General features: G+C 49.9%; 1 non-coding gene across 1 annotated transcript; it reads right to left on the bottom strand.

Moving 5' to 3' along the window:
* Positions 1–6,782: 6,782 nt before the first annotated feature.
* On the bottom strand, positions 6,783–6,886 carry LOC116870628. The gene has a single exon (XR_004383272.1). It is a non-coding gene; the product is annotated as a small nucleolar RNA U13 (small nucleolar RNA).
* Between the last annotated feature and the right edge of the window lie 1,293 nt (positions 6,887–8,179).

Here is an 8,179-nt window from a genome sequence, read left to right as displayed (position 1 = left end):
GGATGGGGAGGTGATGAATGGGGACAATGGGACATGCAGGTCTGGGAATCAGAGGGGAGGGCTGGGCTGGAGACTGAAGTCTGGGAACCAGCAATTTATAAGTCTTATTTAAAGCCTCTCATCTGCTTGAGATTGCCCAGGGAGTGAGTGAGACTAGAGGAGAAGGGCTCCAAGCACTAGCCATGGGGCCTTCTAATGTCACAGAGTTGGGTCACAGAGAGGCACCAGCAAAGGAGGCTGAGAAGGAGTGGCCAGGAGGTGGGGGTGGGGGGGAACCAGGAGAGTGTGATAGCTTGAAAATAAAGTGGGAAAAAGGTTTCAGTGAAGAGGCGTAACCAACTGTTCCAAATGGTGCCGAGAGGTGAACTGGGATGAGGACCGAGGAGAGACCCTGGGAGGGATGGGAGCACCATGCTGGAGAGGTGGGGGGTGACATCCTGCTTCCCACTAGCTAGGACTTGGAAGAGGGCCCAGATGTTAACCGATCCTCTTGGGAAGAAAATCGAACCACTGGGGAGGGAGTGGGGACACAGGAGGGCCACGATAGGTGGCCGTGAGGGACATAGAGATACAAGGTGGCATTTACCAGGCTCAGCATGGGGGTCTCACACATCAACCATCTGAGTACAAAAGACTTGAGGCTTGTTGACAGCTCCTGGTGTGTCAGCAGTGACGTGTAGTGATCCGAAGAGCGTGGCAATTACAAGCTCGGTTAATGGACATATCGTATCCAGAGTGAGGGAGGTGACTGACCTGCTGGGCTCAGCAGTGTGAGGCACATGGGGGAACTGGGTTCAGCTGGGGGAGGGGAGCTGGGAGTGGACCCAGCAGATCCAGGCAGGGAGTGCACAGAGGGCCAAGGGCCTGCAAAGGAGTGGACTTGGGGAGCAGAGATGTGTGTCTACCGTTCAGAGAAGAGCTCTCCTAGGAGGGTATGTCTCACAGCAGTGGAACAAGGCTGAGGGAGCAGAAGCTGAAATGTGACCAGACTCGGTACTGTGACTTTTTCTAGATTTACTGTGGATTCTCCATGAAATTTTGTAATTTGTGAGCATTTCAAGCCACTTCTGACCCAGGAGTGACCCACGACTTGCTGAATGCCTCAATCTCAAGTCTTGGGAAAACAATGCTTTCTCTCAAGATCAGCTGAATGAAACTAGCAACTTCTAATCTGATCATCAACCGAGGCCAAGGAGGGTTATCATGCGAGGCCGCAGGGCTGGGGGCTTGGCCTTCCTGAGAGCACGCTGTCACTGACAGGGCAGACAGCAGGGGCAGCCAGCTCACACAGTGCCAGCCCTCTCCCCTCCAAAGCATCTGGGCGCTGGGGTGAAACCAGGAGAGAGCAGAGAACTGGCTCCTGTCCTCCCAGGGCCCCCAGTCTGATGTTGGCAGGGTTGTGGAACAGGCTCCAGGGGTTGGAGGAGATGGTGTGACCACACCCCACATTAATAAGTAGCAAGCCACATTGAGAGACTAAAATGAACAGGTGGTATACATTTTCATGTATTTGTACATATATTTATTTATTTAACCTACAATATCCACAAATAGTCTCATTTCAACAGCTAATCAAGGCATGAAAATGTCATGAGATAATTTACACGATATTTTCATGCTCAGTCGTCAGAAGCCGTGTGCATTCTCTGTTTACTCACAGCACATCTCAATTTGGGCCAGCCCCCCGCGCCGGGTGTCGAGGGCTCAGTTGCCTGTCTCACGTTCTTCCCTGCACTGGAAGGAGCCAGGGCTGCCCGCTGGCGTGCAGGGATTCGGTGCTGGTGCCTGCCTGGCTATGGAAGGGGCTTGCGGGGACCCTCGGACGTGATCTGCTGCATGTGGGGTGCATGCACCCCTGTGTGCATTCCTGGGTGATAGGGGGCTGTCCCTAGTGTGCCTGCCATTTTCCAGCGGCGGTAAATATTAACGAAGTGGTGGGTGGCCGGCCCTCTGGGAGGCCTGGACTCTCCCCGCGGGAGGAATGGAAATAATGCTGTGTACCTTAGATAGGGCTTTCGGTCTGGCCCCGGAGGCTGCTGGGCCCCGAGCTGCTGGGGATACACAGGCTGGCCTTCTGTGCTCAGGACCAGGATGGCTTGCTGGGAGAGTCTCAAAACCCGCAGACCTCAGAAGTGCCACTTGCCTCTACGCGTGCATTGGCCTCGCCCCACTCCTCAGTCTCTCTCGAAAACCACCTCTTCACCTGAAGACCTCTTCTCTCCAAATCCACTTGCCAACAAGCCCAGTTAAGCCCGATTTAAGGGCATAGGAAACACATGGAGTTCAGATGATATTTTCCTTAAAAAAAAAGACAAACCAAAAAAAAAAACAACAACAAAAACCAGTCAGCACTCACTCACTGAGCACTTGCTGTATGCTGGCCCGTTACAAAGGCTGCCTCCTTCCTCATGGCAAGCAGGGACACCGGTTGTCCCCTCTGCCCCCGCCCCCCCAGGAGAGGGGCCTGAAATTCAAGCAGGTCAACGTCACAACTGGGAAACAAGCCCGGGCATTTGACTGGACTAGTTCTAGCTACCAGAAAGTTCTCTCTGGGGAAGGGAAAGCAGGAGTAGTTACTTCCATTTGCATAAACGAACACCAGAAGGACACATAGAAGCTAATGTGACCACATATGGGAGGAAATGGGGAGGAATGGGGTACAGGAGGTTTCTCAAGGTATATCCCTGGGTATTACGTTGATATGATAACCAATATATCCATATGATAACCATATCCATATAACCATATCTAATAATAATTAGATATATTATCTAATTTTAAAAGCAAATGAGATGAAATTTTAACTGTTCATTTTGTTCCTCCTGGTAGAAGAGGTGTTTCTCAGAGTAGATGAGCTTGATGGCTGAGCTGAACATTTTTTTTTTTTTTAAGATTTTATTTATTTACTTGTCAGAGAAAGAGAGAGCCAGCACAAGCAGGGGGAACAGCAGGCAGAGCGAGAAGCAGACCCTTGGCAGAGCAGGGAGCCCGCCATAGGGCTCCATCCCAGGATCCTGGGATCATGTCCTGAGTCAAAGGCAGACACTTAACTAACTCAGCTGCCCAAGCATCCCCAAGCTGAACATTTTTTTGATATCCAGAATGTGTGTGACCTTACTTTCCATAAAGACCAATTAATTAATTTAGATGACAGAAAAGAAGTGACTTCTTTCTGGTCATGACTTACAATTGGTCTTTAACTTATAGCCTTGGCTCCTATTTCTTATTCTAGAAGCTTCCAGTATGATGAGGAAAACAACTGATTTCTACCCCTCAAACAACCCCCAGTCTGAGATAGAAACACAGCCCTGCCCTCAGGGACCCCAGTCTGAGTGGGAGGAGACACAGCCCTGCCCTCAGGGAGCTCCAGTCTGAGGAGAGACATAGCCCTGCCTGAGGGAGCTCATCATCTGAGGGGAGACATCCCTGTGTTCACAGAGTTCCCAAGCCCAGCTCCTCGGGACCATGTGAGAGAAGTGAAGGGGCTCCTCTGTGTTCAGAAGCACCCGCTTCTGCCCTGGGTCTGGTTCCTCCTTCCCATCCCAGGAAACTCCTTCACTCTTAGCCTGTTCAGGGTGTCAACACCTGATTCATTTCCCCGAGTGCTTGTTCCTGGGTCTCAGAAGATGTTGTGTGTTTCTCCTTGCTTCTAGTCTCTCCTGGAACCAGGGAATGCATGTCCTGAGGATATGCGGGAGGTGAGTGCCTCCTTGAGAATCTCCCTTGCAGGACACAGACTATCTTGTCACTCAGACCGAGTTGGGCTGAGCCAGGGTGGGCCAGAGTGCTAGTCCGTGTGGGGATCTGGGGCCTGCCTTACCCTTTTCCCAAGGAGCACATGGGCCGTGAACACTGAGGAGAGGGCTGAGGAGGTTTCTCTTTACTTGGGGATCTCATTCAGTGAATCTGACTTGGAACGAGGCAGAAGGATGGGAGTCCCTGAGTGTTCTCGGAGTACCAGAGGTCATTGACCTGGGAAGGCAAGGGCAAGCCTGGGGTGGAGCAGGCAGGACGTGTGCGTGTGTGCGCGTGCACACACACACACACACACACACACACACACACAGGCTGTGTTTCCTTCTAAGCAGAAGGTGCTGCCCTTGGCAGAACTGGAGGGGCCCATCACATTCCCAGCTGGGCTTCCTCAGCATCTTTGAGGGGAGACCAGGCTGTGAGGCCAGTGAGGCAACCACACCCCACTCTGTCCCGGGACAGTGTTCACTCCACCCCACCCCAGCCTACATTCCCTTTTCTTTCCTCATTGGCAGAGGGGTCCTCGGAGTCGGGACAAGGCCTTGGAGGCTGGAACAGTATGTGGGGCTTGAGGGGTGGAAATCTGGTTGGATGACTGCGGGGTGGCAAAGGGGTAAACCCCTTGAATACCCTTCCCGTCTTCCCATCTCCAATCTTGACCTCCTCCTCCTCCCAGCCTGGCGATGAAACCGAGAGGGAGACCCCAGCTGCCTGCAGGGTCTCAGGAGGCCCAGCAGCCACCCTGTCAGGTACAGACTCGGAATCTGAGATTCCTAGCTCCTCAGAGACACAGAGGAAGGGTCTTGGCACGATCCGGCCCAAATGTCCTCATTGAACAAGTTGGGGAACAGAGGTCCATAGAGGTTCTAGGAACACATTCCAGAGAAGCCTCAGAAGAGAGGGTCCTGGGACTGGGTCTAGAAAGCGATTTGTTGGCATGATGTGGGGAAAATGTCAGGGTTAGGGTGAATGAGATAGGAGAGGAGAAAGATATTCGATGGGGAGAGGGGCTGGGGGTGTCTGCCCAGAGTATCAGGCCTGCAGGAAAAGAAAACAAAGCATTTGGGATCTTGGAAGACAAGACCTCAGGTAACCCCAAGGCTCAGCAGTCAGCTCCCTAGGAATGTCGGTCGCTTAGCCGCACCTTTGACTCAGCACCTTTGTTCCTCAGCCCAGAGTGACCTTGTGCAGGCCATCCCTGCTCTGGGCCTCAGTGTCTCCTTCTGTAAAAGGAGACTGGTACCCAGCCTTCTTAAAGGACCCCCCCCATTTCCATGTTTTACATGATATCTTTGAGTGACTTTTCTCCATCTAGCACTTCTCACTCTCCCTGTGAGTCAGTTTCTACATCTGTAAAATGGGGATGAAAAATAATACTCACCTCCCACGCTTGTTGTGAGAATTAAATGGGTTGATACATGTAAAGCATCTAGTGCCTAGCACACAAAAATCTCTTACTAAATGTTATTTATCATTGGGACTCCTGGGTGGCTCAGTCAGTTAAACATCTGCCTTCGGCTCAGGTCATGATGCCAGGGTCCTGGGATGGAGTCCCGAATCAGATTCCTTGCTCAGTGGGGAGTCTGCTTCTCCCTCTGCCTACCTCTCCCTCTCTCTCTGACAAATAAAAATAAAAATCTTTTAAAAAATTAAATAAATGTTATCATTATTATTATTAATAATTAGGAGAGCAATTGTCCTTGGCCCGTAGTGCATTTCTTTTTTAATGAAGACCTGGGGAGAGGGCCTCCATGGGGCATTTTAAAGGCAACCTGGCTCCAGGGAGGCATATGTCCTAATCCAGGGGCCACCCATGTCCAGGCTGGAGAGCCCAGAGGTCAGTGAGAGCCAGGAGTGGAAGCCCCTGGAAACTCATGCCAGGTGGAGCAGGGTCTCTGGGTCTTGGGGCCCAAGAGAGAGAGTCAGCACCCTCCTCCCCCAGCCCCACCCCCACCCCAGCTGGAGACAACCAGCTGTGAGGCCGACTGGAGATAGGGGAACACCGAGAGGCATCCCATGGAGGGCTTTCAAGAGTCTGCCCTGCTCAGGGTCAATATTTGTTCAGCTCTTGGGCTGGTGAGCTCCATCATTGCCTCTGGTCTCACATTCCAACCATTGCACCCCTATCTCAGGAACGCGCTCCCATCGACTTGGGGGACCACGCCCGACATAGGCAGTGGTCTGCCCTGGTCTGTCGCCGCCACCACCCCCATTCCCAGGCAGGTGCGTGGAGGATGCAAGCCAGGTGCTGGCGCTGGGCCATGCGCCGTCTGCTTCCGCATCATGAAGTTCTGGCTTCCTTGCCAATTGCATCAGGGAGGGAGAGGGACAGGACCTTGCCTGCTTGCCGCTGAGATTCCTACTTAAATTAGATCATTACTTTGACAGACATTAACTAAGCACTTACTGCGTTCCTGAGAAGATATCCCCTTCCACCCTCAAAAGAAGAAAAGACTTCTTGTAGGCTCTTGAGAAGCTTGTAATCAAACAGATTCTTCTCAACCATCAGTAACGTTTAGGACCTCATTTCAAGGAAAAAATATTCTCATGGGACCCCAGTATTAACTCAAATCAAGTTTGCTTAGATATATGCAGACATACAACTAGATATAAAATACCTTTCACTTTCAGCTTATGCACAACTCAAAAGGAAAATCAATTTGCTGTTTAAGTACAAAGAAAACAGTACAAGCAATTGATTTCAAAGGGAGGACACCTACACTTTAGTGCTGAAACCAAATCATCACTTGCAGTGTGAACAAGCTAGGGACCTCCAGAATACAGGCTTTTGTTCCTTTGAAGGGGGACCTGGGAGTGGCTGGCGACTACTGAACCCAACACCTCATTTACATATTAAGCACCGCCTCTGCTCTTTCCTCATTGGCCAAGGACAATTGGTATTAATGAGGTCAGGGGAGGAGCAAGGAGGCTAGCTTGTAAGTGCAAAGGCCCTGAGGGATAAGAAGCAGGTCTGAGAACAGGATTATTCTTACATTCTTTGTTTTTCTCTCTCTCTTTTTTTTTTTCCACGTCAGATGGGTAATGTGCTGAGGTCATAACAAGGTTTAAGGGAGGCACATGTCACACAGGAGAGTGAACACCCAATCATCATGCTTATGAACTACAAAAGGATCTATTCTTATATTCTTATTCCAAGGTGGAGAGGTGGGCAGGGCAATTTCTTTCCAAGTCCTTTCCAAGTCCCTTCCAAGTCCCTTGAGTTTTTGCCTTGCCTCTGTGAGGGAAGGCATGAATTTTAAAATTTCTATTCTTATTTTGTCCCTTTTCTCCAAAAAAGGTAGCATACTTTACACATGGTTCTGTATCTTACTTCTTCAGTTTACTCCATCTCAGAGGGCTCTTGATAGTGGTATGTAAAGAATGCCTTGAGCTTTTTTTTTTTTTTTTTTTTACAGCTGCATAATATTCCATTGTATGGCTGATCTGTCATTTATTCAACCAGTCCTTTGTTGAGTTAGGTCATTTCCTTCTTTAGTTTTTACAAACAATGCTTCAGTGAATAATCTCGTACATGCGTCATTTCGCACGTACGAGGTATATCTGTAGCATCAATTCTCAGACCTGGAATTGTTGGTCAATGGTTATATGTGTTTGTAATCTTGATACATATTGCTTAATTGTTCTCTGCAGAGGTTGTAACAATTGAACTCCTACCAGCAATGGATGAGTGTGATTATTTCCCTACAGCCTGGCCAACAAAGTGTGCTACTGGAAATTTTTTTTTTTTTTATTTTTTGCCAATCTGATAGGTGAAAAATTGTATCTTACTATAGTTCTAACTTGGACATGTTTTTATTCACAAGATGCATGCCTGGGAGGTGAAGGATGTGGTGTTCTGTTGGGGAGTGAAGGATTTCCCAGAGCCAAGCTGTCAAGGCAGGGTGCAAGCACCTGACCCTATTTGCTTTGATCTATGGACACCTGGCCCAGGGAGAGGCTCTAACTGCAGCAGGACCCACCCAAGTCATCTCCAGATCTGAAGGCACCTGAAAAAGCCACATCAGCTTATCCTTGCCTAAGGATGGGTTGGGTGGGGCCTTGGGTGTATCAGTTTAGAGCCTTCTCCCAGATCGTGGCCAGGTTGCTGGGACCCCACACCAGTGGGGAAGTCGCCCTGAGGTTTAACCTCCTCCACCAAAGACCATGCCATTTTTCCAGGTTGCTCCTCTGTGGTTTAGGAGAACCATAGACGAGAGGCTCTAGAGAATGACTAGATGCCAAGCCCCTATTGCTTGCTAGACTCTCTTGCTAGACTCACCATATTCGTGGTGCCCCTCAGGACCAGAGACCCTGTAGAAGGAGAAAACAAGGTTAACGTCATGATTTGTTCTATGTGAACCTACTCTTGCTCTAGGGGATCAGCACTTTCTGGAGATTCATTCCTCAAGGAGGAGTCAGAGACAAC

This window comes from Lontra canadensis, unplaced genomic scaffold, assembly GCF_010015895.1.
Source record: "Lontra canadensis isolate GAN:19392208 unplaced genomic scaffold, GSC_riverotter_1.0 scaffold23, whole genome shotgun sequence".
Taxonomy (NCBI): domain Eukaryota; kingdom Metazoa; phylum Chordata; class Mammalia; order Carnivora; family Mustelidae; genus Lontra; species Lontra canadensis.
Note: the sequence above shows the minus strand (reverse complement) of the source record. Positions and strands in the feature narration are given on the sequence as shown.